The sequence below is a fragment of the Rhipicephalus microplus genome, chromosome 2 (genome assembly GCF_043290135.1).
Source record: "Rhipicephalus microplus isolate Deutch F79 chromosome 2, USDA_Rmic, whole genome shotgun sequence".
In the NCBI taxonomy this organism is placed as follows: Eukaryota; Metazoa; Arthropoda; class Arachnida; order Ixodida; family Ixodidae; genus Rhipicephalus; species Rhipicephalus microplus.
Genome location: NC_134701.1, coordinates 280,181,358 through 280,203,763, shown reverse-complemented (window position 1 = coordinate 280,203,763; position 22,406 = coordinate 280,181,358). Strand labels below are relative to the sequence as shown.

The window sequence follows — 22,406 nt, the reverse complement described above, 5'->3', positions numbered from 1 at the left end:
CGGAGATTACCGCCAAAGCAGAGATAGTTCCTCTATACGTGACTACAGACAAAAAAATACCCAAGAGGTTTCGACAAACTTATTCCATTTGGGACGTTAAACCCCACATATCAATCAATCAAACTTATTCCATGCTGTCAGTCGCCATTGTTGGAATCGCTTCGTTTTCCAGCTGTTTGCGCATAAAAATTGACAAAAAGAGAGCCACTCACGAACGAGCACTTCCTCGCGCTCGTTTTGGTGTGGTTCTTTGTACCAGTGTTTCCATCACAAATATATTTTCGAGGGAGTCAAGCCCGTCATTTACTGCCTATACACGGAGAAAACCTACTGTGAGAATATGAGACAGGAATGCGACATATTCTATGCATGAAAAGCATGGGTAGCCAAAGAAGTGACGCGGGTGATCCATCGAACTCAGCAATGTTAGTGGAGACTATATACCATTCACGTGCACCCAATGCCCGGCCACTTACCCGGGCGCTGACCCGCGTTCGTATAGTCACGCATTCATTCACACTGCACCGGCATATGTGCAGTTACACTCCTATACCAACGCACCCACGAGTAACTGAGTCACGTGCCGACACTCAATGACATTTTCAATCATTCGTCGACCGCTATACAAACGTCGATACTATGCGACGCTAACTTTCGTTCGCATTCACGCTAACCAGCGTTCAATTCACAGAGAGTAACCACAATGGGCACCGAGAGTTGTAATGTTTCAAGGTTAATATTAGCCTCTGTATTTATCCGTCACCTTTTGCACCGCCAGCGGGTCATATATCCCAATATCTATAGGTACGAAATCAATATTTTTTTTTTCGGGAACACGACAAAGAGGAAACGGAAAATGTCCTGCTGATGCTCTCCTTACCCTGCCCATTTACGCAATGTTAAAAGCATACGCTAACACCAAATATACAAAAAAAGCATACCAAAATGATGCTTATATCCGTCTGCGTGGTCTTCCGGTATATGTTATTGAAAACATGCTCCTTTCTTCGTATGCGATAAAACATATACGTGCGTGCGTGTGCACACGCTAGAACTTGTTCAGTACTTGGAAGTGTCTAATCACACTGCACGGCCGCCAGTTGAATCACTTTCCCTTTAGAATGCGAGCAAAACTGAAAACGAGCTCTCGATAACCCGATCCGAGTTGTTTTTTACACGACAGTTCCGCCTTGGTGCTGGGTGCTCGACTGCTGGTACGAAGGTAGCGGGTTCGATTCCGGTCGCGCGGCAGTCGCATTACGACGGAGGCGACATGCCAGAGACCCATGCAATGTCAACGCGCGGTGGAGAACACAAGGTGGTCGAAATTTCCGGATCCCTACAGACTACGCGCGGCGTCCCTCATAATCATATCGTGGTTTCTGGACGTAAAAAAACACAATACTCTGACAATACTTTGGCAATACTTAGCTTAAGTTGAGGACGAGCAGCGAGCGATGGAAAGGAAAATGGTAGGTGTAACCTTAAGAGACAAGAAGAGAGCAGAGTGGATTAGGGAACAGGATTAGGGGTTAAGGATATCATAGTTGAAATCAAGAAGAGGAAATGGACATGGGCCGGGCGTGTAACGCGTATACAGGATAACCGCTGGTCATTAAGGTATAACTAACTGGATTCCCAGAGAAGGGAAGCGGGTTAGGGGGAGACAGAAGGTTAGGTGGGCAGATGAGATTAATAAGAACTTTGCGGGTATAAATTGGCAGCAGCAAGCACAGGACCGGGTTAACTGGCGGAACATGGGAGAGGCCTTTGTCCTGCAGTGGACGTAGTCAGGCTGATGATGATGGTGATGATGATGATGACTTTGGCAACGCGTGTGCACTGAAAAGTGTGCACGGTGGGAGGCCAAGGAACGAATCGCCGTGCTTGCGCAATAAATGACGAAGCCCAATCGGAAGTAAAGAGAAGAGAAAGAGGCAGCGTCCTCGGGAGCTGGTATAACGAAACGCGCGAGTTGTTTACAAGAGCGCGGCAGCGGCGCACGCAAAAGCAACGGGCGGACGATTAAGGCAGCGCGCGCAATTACGGAGCGCATCGGCCGCCGCGCCGACGTCATCGAGCGGTGCGCGCATTAGGGCGATCGAAGTGAGCGATTTAAAAAAACCGGAGCATCACAGGGAATCCCCCTCCACAACCTCACTCGGGGGCGGCCGCGTCGGCCTTGCGGTAAAACCGAGACTGCGGGGAAAACGCAGAAGTAAAAGAGAAAGAAAGAAAGAAAGAAAGAAAGAAAGAAGGAAGGAAGGAAGGAAGCAAGAAAGAAAGAAAGAAAGAAAGAAAGAAAGAAAGAAAGAAAGAAAGAAAGAAAGAAAGAAAGAAAGAAAGAAACGCCAGGCCTGCCCGGAACACGCAGCACAGTCACAGCGAAAACTATAGAAGAGCGGCCTTTCATTTCAAAGACTTTTCTAAGCACTCTTTGGCTAACTGCTACAAGCACAGTTCCTGGGTACCCACTACGCCATGAATAATGATAATTTTTGTGTAGTAGGCCAGCATTCACTATATGCTTAACCTTCGTCAGTCAGCAGCGCGGTATTCGCTACACACTTGTTAGGGATTTTGTGCAGTTCTTATTATGCAGCGGCTGACGACAAAGAATTAATTATGCCTGCAGTGGGTATGCGCCACATGTTAAAAGGTGATCCGAGACCAAGTTGTATAATGGGTTGGAGCATTGTACTACCCACTCGTTGCGCTATTCGCATTGTGTGACGCCTGCTTGTTCCTTTGATGTTCTAAAACGCTTTATTACTCATATTAACGCGACTTTTTTCCCGACATCAAGCAGACCAGGTGATTAGAAACGAGTTCCAAGCACTGGGCGTGGCTCAGTGGCCGAATTCTGACGGGGCTGACACGCAGCGGACCCGGGTTCGAATCCCATTGTGTCATTGGTGTTTTTTATTTACTAGTAATACTTTTTTTTCTTGCGATACCTGTTTCGGACACCGGCGGCGGCGGCGGACAACTACGACGCCGCGCGTGACCCGTGTTCTGATCACAAAACTTTCGCTGTAAACGAGGTCGCGCCTATAGAGACAGTCGCCGACGTCACCGCAGCCATGAGGAGAGAATCGCTACACAGCCGACGCTGTCCCACTCAAAATCGTGCAGAAGAGGGCGCCGTTTCAAACTGGCAAAATTTCAAATTGGCTATAAGATGAAATAAAAAAAGATATTTGCAAAGATTCAATTCACGAGTGAGTGAGTGAGTGATTTGATTGATTGATATGTGGGGTTTAACGTCCCAAAACCACCGCATGATTATGAGAGGCGCCGTATTGGAGGGCTCCGGAAATTTCGACCACATGGGGTTCTTTAACGTGCACCCAAATCTGAGCACACACTGCAGGCCTACAGCGTTTTCGCCTACATCGAAAATGCAGCCGCCGCCGCCAGGATTCGATCCCGCGACCAGCGGGTCAGCAGACGAGTACCTTAGCCACTACACCACCGCGGCGGGGCCAACAGTGAGTGAGTAAGTGAGTAGGTGAGTGAGTGGGTGAGTGGGCGTCCACCAGTGTGTGCGTTCCTCTCCAATGAAGGCACTCACAGGGGTTGTGAAAAGAAAATGAAGCTACCCGGTTGTAATTTTCCCAGATTCAATACGCATTAGCCATGCCGATTCCGAAATTCTATGGCGCAGTATCCAGTCTATAATCAATAACACCCGCTCGAAACCGCATGTTTATTGGGATCCTAAACGACCATACGGCTCTACCGGCAGCCATAAGTGCCAACGTGTGACGTCAGTGTAACGCCATACTAAGTGGAGTTATAAGCACAGCGTTAGCTCTTTTTCGCTCTAAAATAACAGACCAATAGGAATCTTGGAAAAAAAAACAGAGCCATTTTTGCGCTATAAGTTGCATATTGTGCATGCCCAGCAAACATCACTGCGTCGCTTTGTTTTGTCGACGACAGAGTTGAGCGAAACGTGAGCTGGGTAATCGAAATCGTGCCTCGTATAGCTATTGAATGAAAGCGGGCGATAAAACGAGTCGAGATATAAGATCGAATGAAAGGCCGGGATTCTGAATGCCTACGCAGTAGGAAATTTTTACAAAATATTTCCGGAGCCCTTTAATATCGGCATTGCCATGAGCGTGGGCGTAACCGAAAAAAAAAACGAAAAAAAAATGCAGAAGGGGTACTTGCCACCCCAGCAGCACTTGCAAGTCACACCCCAATCCCAGCCGCGCTTAACCACGGGTTTGCACCCTCAAGATATCTTGCCGATATTTATGACTGTGCGTATACTATGAAACTGCTGTCTTGATCATGCGCGAGTGGATCGCGTTGTACGATCAACAAAGCGTTGCAGTTCCGGAAAACCTGCTTCAGTCAAACATCTTCTATGGCTTTTTTTTTTATTCAACTTTCCTTGCCTTCCTTAAAAATAAAGGAACTATAAATAAAGAAACGAAAGGAACTATAACTTTTAGTATTATTTGCAGGGCTAAATGTTGTCACGGGCAGGATCTCCTGCATACGTTAATTGTCAAGTTATTTCGACCAATAATGCCATTTCTTAACCACTAAGTTCTGCAAGTGCGGAACTCAGGAAATACCGAGATATATCTTGTAGAATCCATAACCAATTGCTGAGGCGATCGCTTTGCAACGTCTTTAAATACTTATCGGCCACGCTCCCTTACTCAAGTATTGGCTGCATCTGTTGCACATATGCAGAACACGTTGATTGATTGATTTGTGGGGTTTAACGTCCCAAAACCACCATATGATTATGAGAGACGCCGTATAGTGGAGGGCTCCGGAAATTTTGACCACCTCGGGTTATTTAACGTGCACCCAAATCTGAACACACGGGCCTACAACATTTCTGCCTCCATCGGAAATGCAGCCGCCGCAGCCGGGAATCAAACCCGCGTCCTGCGGGTCAGCAGCCGAGTACCTTAGCCACTAGACCACCGCGGCGGGGCCTGCAGAACACGTTGCGGCGGTGAATAAGAACGTGGCGATGTTTCGCGGTTTCGAGGTAAAACACCGCTACACGCATTCGGTCTGTTATACAGTCCTTTCGAATTTTGTGCTCCTTCGAGCGTTCTCCTATACAGCAAGTGGATGAACCATGACGCGGGAGCGAATACCGATGTGCCCGCACAAAAGCGAGCGATCCGCGAAACCTGTCCCATTATATTTGGTTCCCAATACGGAGCGCGCGAACAACACACGCAGACAGGCAGCTCCGAATGAAGGTCACAGGCCCGTCGCCCCAGATTCCGTTCGATATTAGCGTCAATCAGGGCGTGCTGCGGCGACCATTTCATGCCAATAACCAATTTATACGGTACGAAAAAAGCAGCGAGAAAAAAAAAGTACGAAAAAGGTGGTGGTGGTGAGCCACGCGGTGGATAAATGAAGAGTATTTTCAAGGAAGTTTAATTATCTTTTAAGCAATTTATTTATTCATTTCTTGCAATAGCTTTTTTTTAGAAACGCGCAGAGATGGCGGGAGGTGGGGTGACGGTTGACTGTCGTTTATCGGAATGTCGAACATCTGGAGTATTCGCTCTGCACAAGCGCTGCTTCATTCTTTATGACTAGCGAACTTAATTATACGCTGTACGCAAGCTTTTTTTTTTTTTTTTTGAAGGCGTTTAAATTGAGTCCAGCCCGATAACATTGGCTGTAAGCATAAGTCTACGATATACGCATTACGTGTTTTTATGTTTACACACAAAAGTGCGTATGCTACAGGTGCGCAGTTTCAAGTATATAGGGAGTTTCCGAATAAATGAACCAGAAACGCACCTGAATACCCTGTCCAAAGGCAACGACACATTGACTGATATGTGGGGTTTAACGTCCCAAAACCACCATATGATCATGAGAGACGCCGTATAGTGGAGGGCTCCGGAAATTTCGACCCCATGGGGTTCTTTAACGTGCACCCAAATCTGAGCCTACACAGCAGGCAACGACACATTACATGCGCCACAAGACGTGCGAAAAAAACAACAACAAAGAAACAAAGGAATTAATTCAACACTGTCATCTCGGCCTCGCAGACGCGCCCGCACGCAACATCCGGGACGAGAGAGGCAGACAGATAGGGGCCGCGCGATTCTGCATAGAACGGCATTCGACCCGCTGACCTTCGGCTCAATTTGTGCGCGGAGTTTCGGGCCATGCATGCGCGTCGCGCCTGTTTGACAACAAGGAAACGGATCGTTGACTGCTGTTGGCTTCGCCATGCAGAGAACGTCTATCAAGCGGCCGACCACCGTTACATACACAGCCCCACTGATCGTCTTCCTTATTATCACGGCTCGCCTTTCCTGTTGTCCAGCCATGACTGGCGAATCCCGCTATACACACGGCGAACCAAAGTATTACAGGCACCAGCTCTATGCCTGCGCTGCTTGCAGGAGAATACTTCGAAACGATCGTCTGTTTGCATTCTGATCGGCACTTTTTTTCTGGGGGCCCTGATTGGCATAGCCGCAGACAGCTATGTATGAAACGTGGGCTAAGTCACGGGTTCAACAGAGGCGGCCTAATCAACGGCGCTGAGTGTTCTTTTCGTGCGCTATATACTGAGAGACACAAGTACAAAAGGCACATATATGTGTCTTGCCCTTTCGTTTTGTACTTGTGTCTCAGTATAGCGCAGCAAAAGAACGATGCCACAACAACTACAGCCTTCATGAAATCGTTATCAGGCATTCGGCGCCACGGAGTCTGGCTCGTATCAGGGTATACTCAGTACAACTTGAAATCCAGCCGAGTGTATACCATTTGCGGGATTGCTATCGGCACACCCTGCAGAACTTGCGAATGGTGCGGACCGAAGGCGAATATGAAAACAAGCTGGGAGGGCTGGTATGTATACTTAACACCTTGAAATTACCAGCTTGAAGCGAAAATAAGACTCGCGCTCAGACAAAACGATCACCTGCGTTGCCTTAATTGCGACGCTGGTATTACTCCACGCTGTTTCAGTTTCAGTTTATTAGAATTCAACTTAGAATTATTGGAACAAAATATACATGCAGACGAGGGTCCCAAAGTCAATGACTGCAAGGTTAAAAATACAAAAAGAGAAGGTGCACAGAGAAGGTATGCGTTGTTAATGAAAAGAAAGCAAATATGCCTCCGCAATCAGAAATTCAGCGACGAAAATTAACTGTTTCGCACACAGCACCCCTCACGGCGCCTATCAAAGGCCCAGCTCATGTCGAGTCCGACAGCCCAACTCACTCACTTGTTCACACAATCAATCAATCAAGCAATCAAGTGACCTCGCAGCAGAGATTGATTCCCTGATTTAGCAATCAATTAAATGAACTCACAGGCAGATATTGATTCCCACATTCGCCTTTCGAAACATCAGGTCGCCACGACCTCCCTCACAAATCCTCGTCACTCGGCCTAAAATGTTAAGAGCACCGTCACGCATCTGCTGATAGTCCCGGAACTTATCACAAAGACGGACGCCCTATACGTAACACACGGTCACGTACAAAACGACGAATAAGGCGGAAAACGATCTTTACAGGAGGCCGCAGTGTTATACGACTGTCGTGCCAGACGGACAAAAGGAAGTGAACGGGACAGGCATCAAAAGGAAGAGAGGGGGGACACGCCTCATGGACGAACAGAGAAAGTGTGTGTCAGTCGGGTCGCTCCAGTGTGTGCGCAGTCACGAGTCACACGCAGCGACGACGACCCAGACGTGAATGTCGTACAGTCTACAAACAGGGTGCCATCGCAAAGACGCGGAAGCCCGTCAGGCAGAGAACCGTGTCAACGGCACGAAGAACCACTGCGAAATCGAACAACAACAAAAAAATAGTAAAGAACGCCTCCGCAAGGAAAAAAAGTAATTCGAAGTGCGCTCACCTCATAGGAGCCGTTGTGCTGGATAGGCCGTAATGTATATACATATCATCGCTCGCTCAGCGCTTTCGTGACTCTAACGTTGACGCACTTCGTTGATGGACGCCGCTGGGTTCCTTGCGCATGCGGAAGAAATTCATACGCTAAGCGGTGCCCGAAAGCGTGACACCGTACGTATACACACGCCTGTTTTCTCGAAACTCGAACATGAAGCGAGATGTCGCACGGATGTGATGTTTACGTGACGGCGATGCCGCAGGCAACCAGATATTTAACATGTACACGCTATGAGTGAGGACCGTATAGACCTTTTACTTAAGCAACGGTGACATATAATCTCGCCTATCCGGTAACTAAAGCGACTGCTTGTCCTCAAGCAGCCAATGAGCGCGCAGTGAGAACGACTATTATGACGGTATTTCCCGAGGCGAATAAAACCCCGGTCATTTATAAGGGGTACGCCGAAGTGGAGGGCTCCGGAAATTTCGGCCACCCGCGGTCCTCAAGCGTGCAACTAAACCTTCTAGCAATCTGCCTCCATCGAAATGCGGCCGGAATTCATCCAGCGACGTTCGGTCATCACGCATCGTAACCACACTGCGGAGACCTCCCAGAATGAAGCGCAACGTTTGAGTAGCATACTCACATGGAACTATGGCCCAACTTCAACCGGAAGTCGACGGGGTGCATGTGGTATTGCGGTGAATGCGGTACAGGCGGCACTGTAATTATTTGCACGTTCTCTCCGATGTTTTCACGATTCCATCGTTGCAATATGCGCGCTACATGGTAAACTTTCAGGCTTGCACGGTAGACACTCGTGATGAGAGAAACTGATCATCACCAACACCCATGGTTAATCCCACGCACAGTGTCGCAAAAGAGACGCAACGGCCGCTGCGAAGTGGTTGTGCGGTCGTCGGTTCGGTATATGTTAATGAAAACATACTCGATCAATGTGAAGGGGGACAAGTTTCAACTAAAACTTAACGGACAGCGCCCGTCGGTGTCCTTTCATGTAAACACTTCGCGCTTATAGGCACCAACAACTGATTTTTTACAGGCGAAGCTCCTAAAGCCACGGGTTTGCCCATACATGTCTCTTTGTGACCTGTTCGTAACAACTTAGTTGTATGACTCACTCAGCAGGTGGCGCTAGTGTGAGTGACAGACAGGCGGACAGAAGCACGGGCAGGCAATCGGAAGCACGGACGGACGGACAGACAGACGGACCGACCCAAGCACGGACGGGCGGAAGCATGGACGGACGGGCGAACGTGCGGACGGTTGTACACACGGACGGACGCTTCGCCCCACTGATTTTCACGTCGTGGATATGCTGTGATTTTTTTTCAACCAGTTTTTTTCGGCGCGACAGGCAGGTTACCCTTCATATTGTTCGTAGCTGCCATCGTTAATTAAAAAGCACGTAGTCATTTTATAAGTACTATTTTTCGATCAGAAAGGCTCTGAACACAGATGAGCCCTTTCAGCCAGCAACGCTGAGGATAGCGATGCCGGTAGCCTTTCTGGCGACTTGTGCATGCTGTCGTTGTTCTGCTTTCGCAGGAATTCCTGTATGCGTAACGTGGTTTATTCTAAGCTTTACAAGCATTTTTTTAATAACAAGCCATTACGATGAGACGATATGAAACTTAGAAGTACTTGTTGTTGGGCTAGTTGGTTCATCATACTGAGGGGTAATTCTAGACGTTTAAATCACCACAGGAAGAAATAATCACAGAGAAAGAGCGTCATTTCTCTGTGATTATTTCTTCCTGTGGTGCTTTAGGCGTCTAGAATTACCCATCAGTGAGACGTTATGACTTTATACAGCTTCTCTATTTGTACCGCGTTGCGTTCGCCTGCGCCCAAGGTTGTTGAGCCTTTGTCGTGGATGGCTTGTCCCGTCGTCGTTACTCCCTCGACCCACGAGCCAAGTCCCCAAAAACGTCACTACGCATAGTAGAAGTACACGTCATTTTTTAGACAAATTGTAAACAAAAGAACCACGTCACTCCAGAGTCTTAGCGACCCGGAAACTGCGTGCACGGTTTCATAACAAGCGCTGACGAGCACGGGATGATTAAGTCATGCGAATGCAGCGCCACTTTAATGCGTAGTACTAATGCAGGCCAATATGTACGTTTTATATGGAGTAATACCTTTTACTATAAAGAAGCATGCAATATTCAACATTAACAAAAAAATTGCTGACCGCGCACACTAGGTTATGGTCACATGACAGGGCACACCAGATAATTTAAGTGTCTGCCACCAGATGGCGCCACAGGCTGCTTTCGCGATTTTCAACGAAGAAATGGAAGTATACTTCCACTTCTCACGACAAAAAAAGAATCACAGCATTTCCACGGCGCGAATGATGATGAGTGGGGCGACGTATCCGGGCGTCCGTCTCACAGCATACTCACGAAATGAATAATGGTTAATGAGTGGGGCCAGGCGTCCGTCCATCTGTCTGTCAGTTCGTCTGTCCGTCTCTCTGTCCATGAGGGTGTCCGTCTGTCTGTCCGACTGTTCGTCTGTCTGTCCGTGCACCCGTCCATCCGTCCGCGCATAAGTCCATCTGTGCTTCCGTCCATACGTGCGTCCATCTGTCTGTCTGTCTGCCTGATACTGCCGGTTACGCCTGACGCAGGACAAGGTTAGACTAAGAGGAGTTTCGCCCCTAAAACAGGGTTGTTTTTAATCACTATGAGAGACAAATATTTCTATCCGTGCAGTCATCTCATTTCATGTTCTGGGCAGTTGTCGGTCCCTTTAACCACAGTCAAGTATGGAGTACAAGCTGGCTCGAACTAAACGTTGTTAAAGAGGTATTGACACAAAATTTTGGGGCCGAGATACCCTGCAGGGTTGATTCCCGAGAACATTAGTATATCACCTGTAAGATATCAACAGCGAATATAGACTGGAAGGTATTTTAAATTTGAAGTTTGCGTGAGCGACCGACTCCATAGCGCTACAGACACCAACGGGGGTGACCCAGAGGGGACCCCCTACTTCCCTCACGTCACCACGCTGCGGTCAACAAAACAAGTTATGATGACATCATAGCCGCCATTTTTCTTTTGCCACGTTAGTTCCCGAAGTTTTTATTTCTCGGCGGCTAGTTGCGAGTGCGTGGCCGTGGCGCACGCTGAGAAAGTTTTGTGTTTGGCGACATTCAAGTCCCGTTCCCTATTCAAAAGTATTTCTTGATGCGGACCGTGCGGAAGTGCGTCACAGTTCTGTGTGCTGACGTGCTCAAGAGTAGCACACGCTAGGTGGCGACACTTGCACCCAGTTTTTGGTACTCTCTCAAATCGAAACTAAAACTGATCGATAATGAGGGGCCTGTAATTATTTATCTGTCGCGTGCTGCAGCAGACGATGCGTCGTGTCATGACTAACAGCCCTACAGCAACGCATTGCAGCAGAGAAACGAGAGGCCAAAGTTTTTGTGTCAGTGCCCCTTTAAACTAACTAGAGGGCTGGCATTCGATACAACGGTTTCGCCATGCAGTGAGTCTGCTCGAATTTCATTCCTCCTTCGGTCACGTGCGGACGCTTTTAAATGCGAATGTATTTCTTAGTCGGGGTATGTCAGGCATCTGTCGGTGTCCGCGTGCCGGCAAGTGTTATCTCTCCGCTCCCACTCCCTCTCCCACAGCAACAGCTACGGGCGCATGCGTTTATCCTCATCTCTAGCAACTGGAGCAGGTGGTGCGGGCAGAGTAGCGGAGAGTGAGTAGAGAGGAGGAGAGCGCTTTAGCTTGTGAGGACGCTCGTATCGCAGGGGCTCGGCGAAGCTCCCGCATGGGTGGAGAGAGTATAGGAGAAAGTAGGTGCAGTGCTTCGCCACTCTTTCTCTCGCTGTCCGCTCTCTCTCCCCCCTGCGCCTCATTTTCCCGTCCGCTCGCTGGTACGTATATATAAATGCAGTGAAGCGCACGCGTCACTCTCGACCGTTCACTGGCCGATGAATGTGTAAATAAATGGTTACGGTACAAAGCCTCGTCTCGTCATCAATTCACGCCAGCGAAATCGCTACTATCGGTCCAAAAAATGCATTCTCATTTCTCGACGATTCCCTTCCGAGAGGTGGAGGCAATTTGGGGGGGGGGGGGATATTGAAGTGACTAGAGGGCTCTTCGCAGGCAGGACTTTGATTCTCACATTTGACTTTATCATATCCATTGTGTGACTAATTGAACTAGTTTAATAAGTATAATTACTGTTGCACTATATATATAGTCACCTAAAGATGTCTGCCGCCATAGTAAAGATTACAATGGCATCGAGCAAATGTAGCCTTTCCGGTGTGTCTGAAATTAATCGGGCGCGTTTCTCGAGGCATCATGCACAAGTTGATTGATATGTGGGGTTTAAGGTCCCAAAACCACCATATGATTATGAGAGACGCCATAGTGGAAGGCTCTGGAAATTTCGACCACCTGGTGTTGTTTAACGTGCGCCCAAATCAGAGCACACGGGCCTACAACATTTCCGCCTTCATCGGAAATGCAGCCACCGCAGCCGGGATTAGATCCCGCGACCTGCGGGTCAGCAAATGAGTACCTTAGCCACTAGACCACCGCGACGGGGCCATCCTTTAGAGACTCAGTGAAATGTCTTCGGAAGGAGATATTAAATAGCTTTTGCGCGTAAAACGGTCGTAATATGTTTTTTTTTAATTCGCGAATAAAACATGTGATTGCGAGCCGACAGAGGGCGTAACAGCGGATTAGTCAGTAACCTCATACGCACGATCGAAAAAAGCTAGACCACGCTGACCGTTTCTTCACGTTGAGGTTGAGCTCCCGAAGATCAGGCACGTTTCTTCGACCCAGCGAGAAGGGCAGCGGCCGTGCCGTTGTAACAGAGAAGCGCGAAGCAGGAAACCACGTGAGACGCCGCTGGTGAGCGAAGAGGAGTGAAAAACGAAGAGAACAACAGCCAAGCTCGCTTTCACTTCCTCCCCCCCCCCCCCCCCACGAGAGCCGCTCTTTTCTAAACGTACCTCGACGTCGAACGAGCCTCAAAGAGTTTCTGGGTGGCCTACAGACCTGCGGCGAGGCATGCGAGGACTTTCTCTAAGAAAGAAAAAAAAACTAAAATGAGCTGACCTTTTCGGACGCTGCTACGCGCCAGACACGACTTTCATCTCACGAAAGCTTTTTTTTTTTCGGTCAATCTCTCTTTCTTCAACTACGCAACCGCAAACTTCGAAATGACCGAGACGCCGAAAAAGCGAAGAGCGTGTATAATGCCGTTTAGCAACAGTGCGCGAGAAAAAACGCCTCAGGTGCGCGGGGTGAAAAGGCGAACGGGCATCGAGCGAGGTCTAAACCATACCGCGCCGCTTTCGCTACGTCGCAGCGCCAACGTTTTATTTCTCAAGAACGCTGGCCAAGCTGCACACATCGACTGATACGCGGTATACATTTTTTTTTCTTTTTTGCCTTGCGAGAGCAACGAAAAGCGTGTGCGCAGTATACGCCGTGGTATTTCTGCACAATTCAATTCAAAGGCACAACGTTTGGTTGACGGCACTGCCGCTACCAAGCAATGGGTCCACACTAAACGCTTGCAACCGTGATTGCATCAACTCCCATAGACGCACTTAACCAATACTGACACAATGGCAAAAAATAATAAAAAATCAGAAGCTTTTGAACTCTAGAAAAATGGCGGCATAAGCTGGCCTTACGTACTACTTTCTTTCTTCATCGTGTTGCGAGATGCTGCGTCCTAAATGTGTTTACTTCGTGCCCGCAACTGGGTCTTTTTTTCACGTGCTTAACAGTGCAACACGTCTGCCACAGCAACCATCATGCGTTCATAGACAGGGCAGCGATGAAATGTGACAACGTGAACTGATAAGTAACCAGAAAAGGTCAAACAGAGCCTTTTCAAAAAAGGCTCCCCGCCGCCAAGCCCATGGCTGTCGATAGAGCACCACTCATTCGAAATTTTTGCAGACAAATACGGGTGGGACCGAAACATCTTCGAAGGCCGCATTTGTTTAAAGCTGGCGGATGACGAATATTGTGGACACCCTACCTCGCTAACGACACTTGTGATGCAATACAATGGTAATGTCTGGCGGTTTCACTGCAAAACCCATTATGAGGCACGCCCTAATGGAGAACTCCGGAAATTTCGACCATCTGGTGTTCCCTAACGTGCGTCGACATCCAACAGTACGCGTGCCTTCTAACATGACGCCTTAATCCAAATGCGACCACGCCCACGATATTCAGGTCAGCAGCCGAGCTTCACGTAACCGCTGGCACTCGGCTTCCGTATTGCCTCACGTCCGTCAGGCAATACAAACTTCGCTAGAAAAAAAAAAAGGTCTATATGCATGGGGAGACCACCACACCAATGATGGCGGCCACATAAACAGTGTAGAAAACAGTCCCACGACCCGTGCAGCAGGTCTATAGGATGGCGCAATATGGTACCAGTTGCACTGTTGCAACACCTAATCTATGTGTGGGCATTCACCAAAGAAACTCGAATGCATGTTATATGCGAGCGACAAATCGAGCGGTGCTGCATAGTGTAGAAAGAGAAGAAAGGAAGCGTAACGTGTATGGTTGTTTGGAGACTTCGGATTATACGTGCACGACGCGTAGCAAGCAGCAGCTCCGTCTTGACAAAGCACATCAGAAGCGAGCCACTCGATTCCCAATGAATGCGGCAGCCAAGAGGTTCTCGGTTTTTCTTCATCGATCGTGATGGTAATAAATATAAAACGAAAATTATTCGTTTTTTTTTTCTTCCGTTTTGAAGCCAGCAATTCAGGCACAGGGAAATACGAGAAAGAAGGAAGCCGTCGTAAATGACTCCCTTCTTTTTCATCCAATGTGTTTCCCTTCTAGTTGCCCCGTCCAATGTGTTTGAAATGATTAAGGTCAAACGGCAAGCAACGATACGCAGCCACAGACAAGAAATGACGTTAGATACAGCGCGCATCTATTATATACCAGTTAGTCATGTTGCCGTTCGTAACTGCCAGAGCACTCGGTCGCTGAGAACAGTTAAAGTCGCTGAGAACAGTTAAAGTCCCTAAATGAAACGAGTTGTTTTAAGAACAGTCAGTGACGTATAGATGACGTAACTTTTACACTTACCCTGGAATACGCTATAGCGAGTGGATTCTGCATGCCTTGATCAAGTGGAAGCCTATCCAACCCGGCACCACTTATAGACCCGGCGGCTTCTTACGATGTGGTAACGAATTCATACATTGGACTGGGGTTGAACGAAGAAGTTGCTAACGCTAAGCAGTGGATGTTCAACGTTAGCCATAACTTAGACAACACAGGTCAGCGATAATAAGTGTCGGTAGGATTCAAACAAATATGTTACTTGACCGACGTCACCTGGCTTATTCAGAGGCCCATTATTCTGAATACACTGCCTTCAGGATTGATTGATTGATTGATATGTGGGGTTTAACGTCCCAAAACCACCATATGATTATGAGAGGCGCCGTAGTTGAGGGCTCCGGAAATTTCGACCACCCGGGGTTCTTTAACGTGCACCCAAATATGAGCACACGGACCTACAACATTTCCGCCACCATCGGAAATGCAGCCGCCGCAGCCGGGATTCGATCCCGCGACCTGCGGGTCAGCAGTCGAGTACGTTGGCCACTAGACCACCGCGGCGGGGCTATGTAACGATTCCAAACTTCTATATTCTGACTTGGAGATACAAGCACAAATCTATGATTGCCGAAAAGCGCGTCGCCGCGGAAGAAAAGTAAAAAATGGAAAATATTTACGCCAAGTCAGCAGCCGAGTACCTTAGCCACATAGACCACCGCGGCGGGGCTTGCCTTCGGGATCGGCTCATATAGTATTGCGAGAAATGTGGCATCGCACATAATACGCCATCACAACAGTATACGCCAGTGTATAGCCCAAGGGAGACAATGTGTTCACGAGGCCGAACGAAGTGTAGAAGTCCTGAACGCGTCATGTTACGCCGAGTGCGACAGGCGACTTAATTAAGCGCGCTCTGTAAGCCAACGCTTCTCGCATGCCATTCAGCCCTGCCGAGTGCGTCGATTTCACGCAGTGTCCGGTTGGACGTCTGAACGATGCTTTAGGAAAATTGCCTCTACGGACGAACTTCGCGCGCCAGCGCTTACAAGGGCAGGGCCGCCGGCACAGACGCGCCCGACAAATAATGCGTCATCGGTCAGACCGAAACAGCGTGTCGACGACGCCCGCTACCGTTTAGTGGGCGAACGTCGGTCGTTCTGGTGCCCCTATAGCTGCGCGCTCTTTGCCCAAAGACTCGGCAGGCACCCAGACAGAAGACACCAACGATAGTTATAGCGCGAGACCAAAACGACGACACAGAGACAAGAAGGACACGAAAGACACGACGATAGTTATAGCGCGAGACCAAAACGACGACACAGAGACAAGAAGGACACGAAAGACACGGTTCTTGTCTCTGTGTCGTCGTTTTGGTCTCACGCTATAACTATCGTCATGCCATACCAACTAGCCCAAGCTGCCACACTTCTAAGAAGACACCGACCGCGAGGTCCAGCAAGCGGCCTTTCTCGCCAACGAACGTTAACCATCGGTGGTGCGGTCGCGCGAACCCACAGCGGGGGCTTTAACTGGAACGCGTGACGCACGCTGGAAAACGCAGAAAGAAAAACAAAAGGGCGCCCGACGGCGGCCCTAGCGGCGCGCTCTTTGCCCAAAGACTCGGGAGGCGGCGGCGGCAGCCAAGCGCAAACCTCCTCTCATCGACGCGCGCAGAGAACCGGCCCAACCAGTTCGAACGTCATTCCACAAAGGGCTGCGTAAGGGCCACGCGGGAGACGCGCTTTCCAAACCCCCGACGGCGCCCGCGCGACGTCATTGGTAGCGACGGGCCTTCTCCATGTGCGAGGACGGATCCAGCTAATCCTGCTTGCGGCCTTCCCAAATCCTCCCCCCCCTGCTGCCTAGGAGGCCGTTTGGCGAACGCAGACAGAGCGCCCGTCGAGAACCGAACGAGAGACGCGCGCGACCACAACACGCAGGTCGCGACGGTCGACCACGGGGATTACAGAGAAGGCGACTACGACCAATGCGTGCGCAGGATTATCGGCATAGTGCACGACGAGCGTAGCCCGAGAAGACGCCGGCCGTGGTACCACCACTGGTGTGCCTGAACGAGAAGAGAGGATGTGCCGCAGTGCATCACGCAGCGGCCACTGTTATCCGACTGTCTGGCTAAAGCGTCGCCTTCTGGAGTACCAGTGAAGCGGAACTGCTTACGTTACTGCAAGACACGGTGAGTCCGGCCTCAAGAGGCTGCTTGCAGAGCGGAGTCTCGCCTGTGGCATTAAACATTCTTGCATCAAACCCACTCATTATTGCTGTATATATACGCTGGTTCTGGGACAAGCAAAGCGTCCTGGACTGTACTGGGGTCAGGCTCGCATTAATTGGTGTATATACGCTGGCTCTGGGACATGTAAATCGTCCTGGACTGTACTGGGGTCGGGCTCGCATTATTGCTGTATATACGCTAGCTCTGGGACATGTAAATCGTCCTGGACTGTACTGGGGTCGGGCTCGCATTATTGCTGTATATACGCTAGCTCTGGGACATGTAAATCGTCCTGGACTGTACTGGGGTCGGGCTCGCATTATTGCTGTATATACGCTAGCTCTGGGACATGTAAATCGTCCTGGACTGTACTGGGGTCGGGCTCGCATTATTGCTGTATATACGCTAGCTCTGGGACATGTAAATCGTCCTGGACTGTACTGGGGTCGGGCTCGCATTATTGCTGTATATACGCTAGCTCTGGGACATGTAAATCGTCCTGGACTGTACTGGGGTCGGGCTCGCGGCGCGGTGCCGGCATAGCGATGAAAATACGTTCCGACAGTCGCGACACGACCGATTTTCGCTCGCGAAAGTCCGCTGGCGTCCGATTCACGGATGTCATCACGCGCGCAAAACATGAAACGGCGAGAAATAATGAAAAACGTCGGGGGCGAAAGGGTGCGAACGCTCTCTGGACGTTGCTCAACCGCGACCAGCAAGGCCACTTCACGCATGCGACGCCGGGCTGAATAGCGCCGCGCCACACTTCGCTTTCTTTCCTGCCGGCTTCGTCGCCGTCATTGTTGTTGCGCCGCTGCTTCTGCGAACCCACCTCGTTACGGAGAAAAGAGAGACACGTTTACACACGGAGAAAGAAAGAAAAAAAATGCACGCGGCCGCTTGCATGCCGAACGAGCGTTCGTTCATTGTACAGAATGCAAGAGCGAAAACCTCTTCTTCTTCCCACTGCAAACCATGCCACGCTTTCGAGAGAAAACGGCGGCACCACTCGTTGAGGACGACGGCATTTCGGAGCGCTGGAGAAAAACAGCCTACGCATATGCTACGTAGACGTGGGCACGTGCGCGCATAGGCACACGTAGGCGATCGGGTTGTTGCCGCGTTCTTTTCTTTTTGCGCCAGATCTTTGGGGAGTTGGACCACTTCGGTCTTCTCGAGCGCCAAAGCGAGAAGACCACGCCGCGAGCGGTCGTTCAACGGAACGTCGCGGGTGGGCGTGCACAAGACCAAGCTGTGCGCACCCACATGTTCGACCCTGACCTCGCACGCCTTTGTCATCATCACATGCCCGGCCGTGAGGCTTGAGACGAATAGGTCGGTGACGTCATCCAGTGTGTGGGCAACAGTTAGCGTTCCCCTGCATAACCTCAGGTGCATTCGGGTTCCGTATAGTTCACTCATTTGCACCCCGCAAATGTCACGCTTAAAGCAAGCTCGTAGCTGGCTTTCGAAGTCGCTTATTTCTGGTTCGCGAGAACGGCGATAGCACACGATATATACGCCTCGGCTGGAGTGTAGTTTTGCATATGACGTAAGCGCACACAATACTGCTTCAAACCTTGTTTACAACGCGTGGCGCGTGTTTACCGTATTATCCTAATAGCCAAATACACTAAATGTAGGCGCATTATATGAACGCGACGGGTTTGTTTTTGCAGATTTGCAATGACGGACGCTTTGCACACCAGGGCTGCGATTCGCAATGAGACCTCCAAATGTACGCGTGCGGCATTAGTGGCCGGATTTCGAAACAAATGAAACTACCTTTAATTGGAACTGTCTGTAATCGAACAGCGTCGTTCAAGTTTACATTGCGGGAGTTCGCATGCATAGTTTCGATTCTTAGGAACGATCACGGCGAACTACAAGTCTCCGCGCACAAGTAACCCGTGGCATGCGGACAATGCCTTCCTTTTCCATCTCGGGCGGCCCCGGCTATGACAGAATGTCCGCAAGTCTTTCGTACATAATCGATGCAGCAGCGCGCGAAAAAAAAAAAGAAAGAAAAAAGCTAAGTCAGCACTTGGAATGTCCCGCCACGCACCGCACTCCGTGGCTTTCTTACGAGTTTGCGCACCACTAACCACGCCGGCGCAGCGTTCTCACGAAGCTTCCGAAGATCCGTCGCGCGAGCGCTCAAAAAAACAATGTCCTATCACTTACAGCATTTCAGTTGACCAAACCATTGACCATTGTTTCAGTTGACCATTGCGCGAAGTTGACCTTCGCGCAATCCAGCTGACCAGCGTACACCCATTCGGGCCACCCGGATGCTGACGCAAAAGCAGTGGCCGCCGGCTACGGAATTACACACGCCGAAATAAGGAAAAAAAAGCGACACGCCGTATTATCCCCGATACTGCGAGAATGTAATTGCGCTTCCGTTGTGTATAGGCGTAGCGGAGACACGGCCGTTTGGTATATAATAAAGATTCTCACAGTCGCGCCGTATCATTACCAAGCAATGAGCCTGATTTTTAAGGTGAGCGCGCTTTCGAGTCGTAATTGAGCCACGTGCAGATGCAGCTATTAAGAGCTGCTGAACTGCAAAGACACCGACGCACTGTATACAGACCCCGAAACCCGAAGAAAGCACTTCCTTGTGGCGACAGCTCGTCTCTGTTGGAATCACGATAGCACGCAGCAATTGAAATGAACGTCGTGTCCCGTATACAAAACATATCGACGCGCACACAGGAGATGGAAATGACGCTCTTATTTTCGCTGTAAGATTGATACTTTGCAAGTTGAAACTGGTCCCGTGTCCACGGTGTATACACGACAGTGATTGCACTCACTCGAAGCTCGAAGAAATCGAAAAAATATCCTGATAGGCGTTGTGCGTCGGCTATATAGATACAGGACCGCGCCCGGCTTTTGTCAAACGTGTGGGCTGCGGCGTTACGGTTCGTGCCGCATAGCTTCAGCGGAAGCGGAACCACGCGAGAGCAATCTAAGCGAAACCCGAGGAGCAGCGCCACACACCGTGACACCAATCCGGAACTCCACCGCGCATATGGACCGCGCAGCGCTCATAATATGCGCTCAAACAGAGCCCTGCAGCGAGTGTTTGGGAGGAAAACGGCCGCATTCAAAGCTGCAGTGGGCCAAATTTGCTCGTTGGCTGCGAAACCGCAATGCCAGCAGGCATGCACAACAACCACAGGGCGAATGCGCGGCGTATAGTTCCTGCAGAAACGGTTACGTTATGCAATTGCAAACTTAACGACAAAAATAATAATAAAGTCGAACCATGGCACATCAAATCTGAAGGGGGCCACGAAAAAAGGTGCGTGCGTGTGTATATACATAATTTGCCACACAAAATACGTAATACATGCAAAATGCATATAAATATTAGAGCTGTTCCATAAAGCCAACAATTCATTATAAGCGGGTGTAATATTAGTACCAACCATTGAGGAGGCATCGTACTAAAAGCATGCTAACGCGTGAACGTATACGTGAGAACTGCTGTTAAGAACACCGACAGGCGATCGGAGTGGTGAGCATGTCATTAGCGGGGCCAACCGTAGAAACGTAACATGGCACATGTATACACAACCTTACGAGAAGCTCTGCGAATTCAGGCAATTCAGCGGAGTACCGCAATTAAGCTTATTACCACTGGCTAGTATGTAACTCCTGCAATGCTAATGATAATTTTCAGGCAAACAGCCATTTCTGAAATTGCATAAGAACTATAGTCGTTGTAAACCTTAACACCGTACGAGGATACTTATTTTCTGACCCAACACAATGCGTAACTAAGGCATATACAACCTTCCTGTTCGGATCTTATCGTGATTTGAAGACATTAGGTCAGCGGTTACCAATCTAAAATTGCGCATTTTCGGTAATGTTATACTCCGCTTTACACAGTGATGCATAAGACCGAGAATGGCCGACTGTACGAAGAATAGCGCCAAAACAATACGTGTTTTCTGTTTTTGCCCCGCCGCGGTGGTCTAGTGGCTAAAGTACTCGGCTGCTGACCCGCAGGTAGCGCGATCGAATCCCGGCTGCGGCGGCTGCATTTCCGATGGAGGCGGAAATGTTGTAGGCCCGTGTGCTCATATTGGGGTGCACGTTAAAGAACCCCAAATGGTCGAAATTTCCGGAGCCCTCCACTACGGCGTCTCTCATAATCATATGGTGGTTTTGGGACGTTAAACCCCCACACGTCAATCACGTGTTTTCTGTTTGCACGCAATGCGCACGCGCTCGTCACTGTCACAACCTGGTCGACAGAACCTTTTTCCTTTTGGCATCTTCTGTTTACACAAGCGTGAAAAGCCATCGTTTCACTGTGTCGACAACGGCACGTGGGATGACTGTACATATATCGCATGTTCACAAACTTCGACGGGTAAATAAGCTAATGCAGCGTTTTTCATCGTAGAGAGGGAGGGAAATAGAGATAAAGACTATACGCAAACGGTGAGCGGGCGATGCCACTCCTGCCGTATAAGGCGTCAACAAAGCATCGTATAACCTGCAGGGTCGCCCGGCCACAAACAAAGCTCTCGCTGTATAAGCAATAGTGCATAGTTGCGTCCTTTGTTTACCAACCCGCGATGAAAGTGAGCAGCCTCGTTTGATGACGATGCGATGCTTGCCTATCTGAGTAAAGCATACCAACACGTATACAGCGATATTTCTACATGAATAGATATCGAGCAGTCTGACCTTACGTCCAACTACACAATTAACGTGCCTTGTAACCTTACAATTAGTGTAATAAGACGAAAAGGTCCCCCCACTTTACTAGCCCATGCAGTTTATATCATTTGCACCGTGTTTAAGAAAAAGATTCAACTTTGCGCAAGCCGCCCAATCACATATGAGCCGAAATGGTGCAAATAGTACACTGTCCCAAATGAAATCTGGAATCGTAAACAAAACTGAAAGCAGACGTTGCCTGGGAAACCTAGACCATACAAGAAAGCCTGACTGCATAAAAAATTGTATGGTCAAGCTGTAGTCTCGAAATAGTTGACCTCACGTCAACAGCACCAATGTGACGTCACTGGATTTCGCTGAGAACGCGAAACTCGAATAGGACGGTAATAAAGTCACCTATTCAAGTCTCCTCCCTCCCTCCACGCGCTTCATTTTTATATTTGACTGAATAGGTCATTCGA

At 49.3% G+C, this 22,406-nt stretch overlaps 2 protein-coding genes across 2 annotated transcripts in view; one reads left to right on the top strand and one right to left on the bottom strand.

Moving 5' to 3' along the window:
- Window positions 1-22,406, bottom strand: part of LOC119179634 (tudor domain-containing protein 3) — a 156,356-nt gene that overhangs the window by 38,829 nt on the left and 95,121 nt on the right. The gene's annotated exons all lie outside the window — the stretch shown is intronic.
- The window catches only part of LOC119179626 (uncharacterized), a 30,364-nt gene continuing 24,812 nt past the window's right edge, over window positions 16,855-22,406 (top strand). Inside the window, exon 1 of the mRNA XM_075882104.1 lies at window positions 16,855-17,199. The gene's annotated coding sequence lies outside the window, so the exon portion shown is untranslated. The remainder of the gene's footprint in view (window positions 17,200-22,406) is intronic.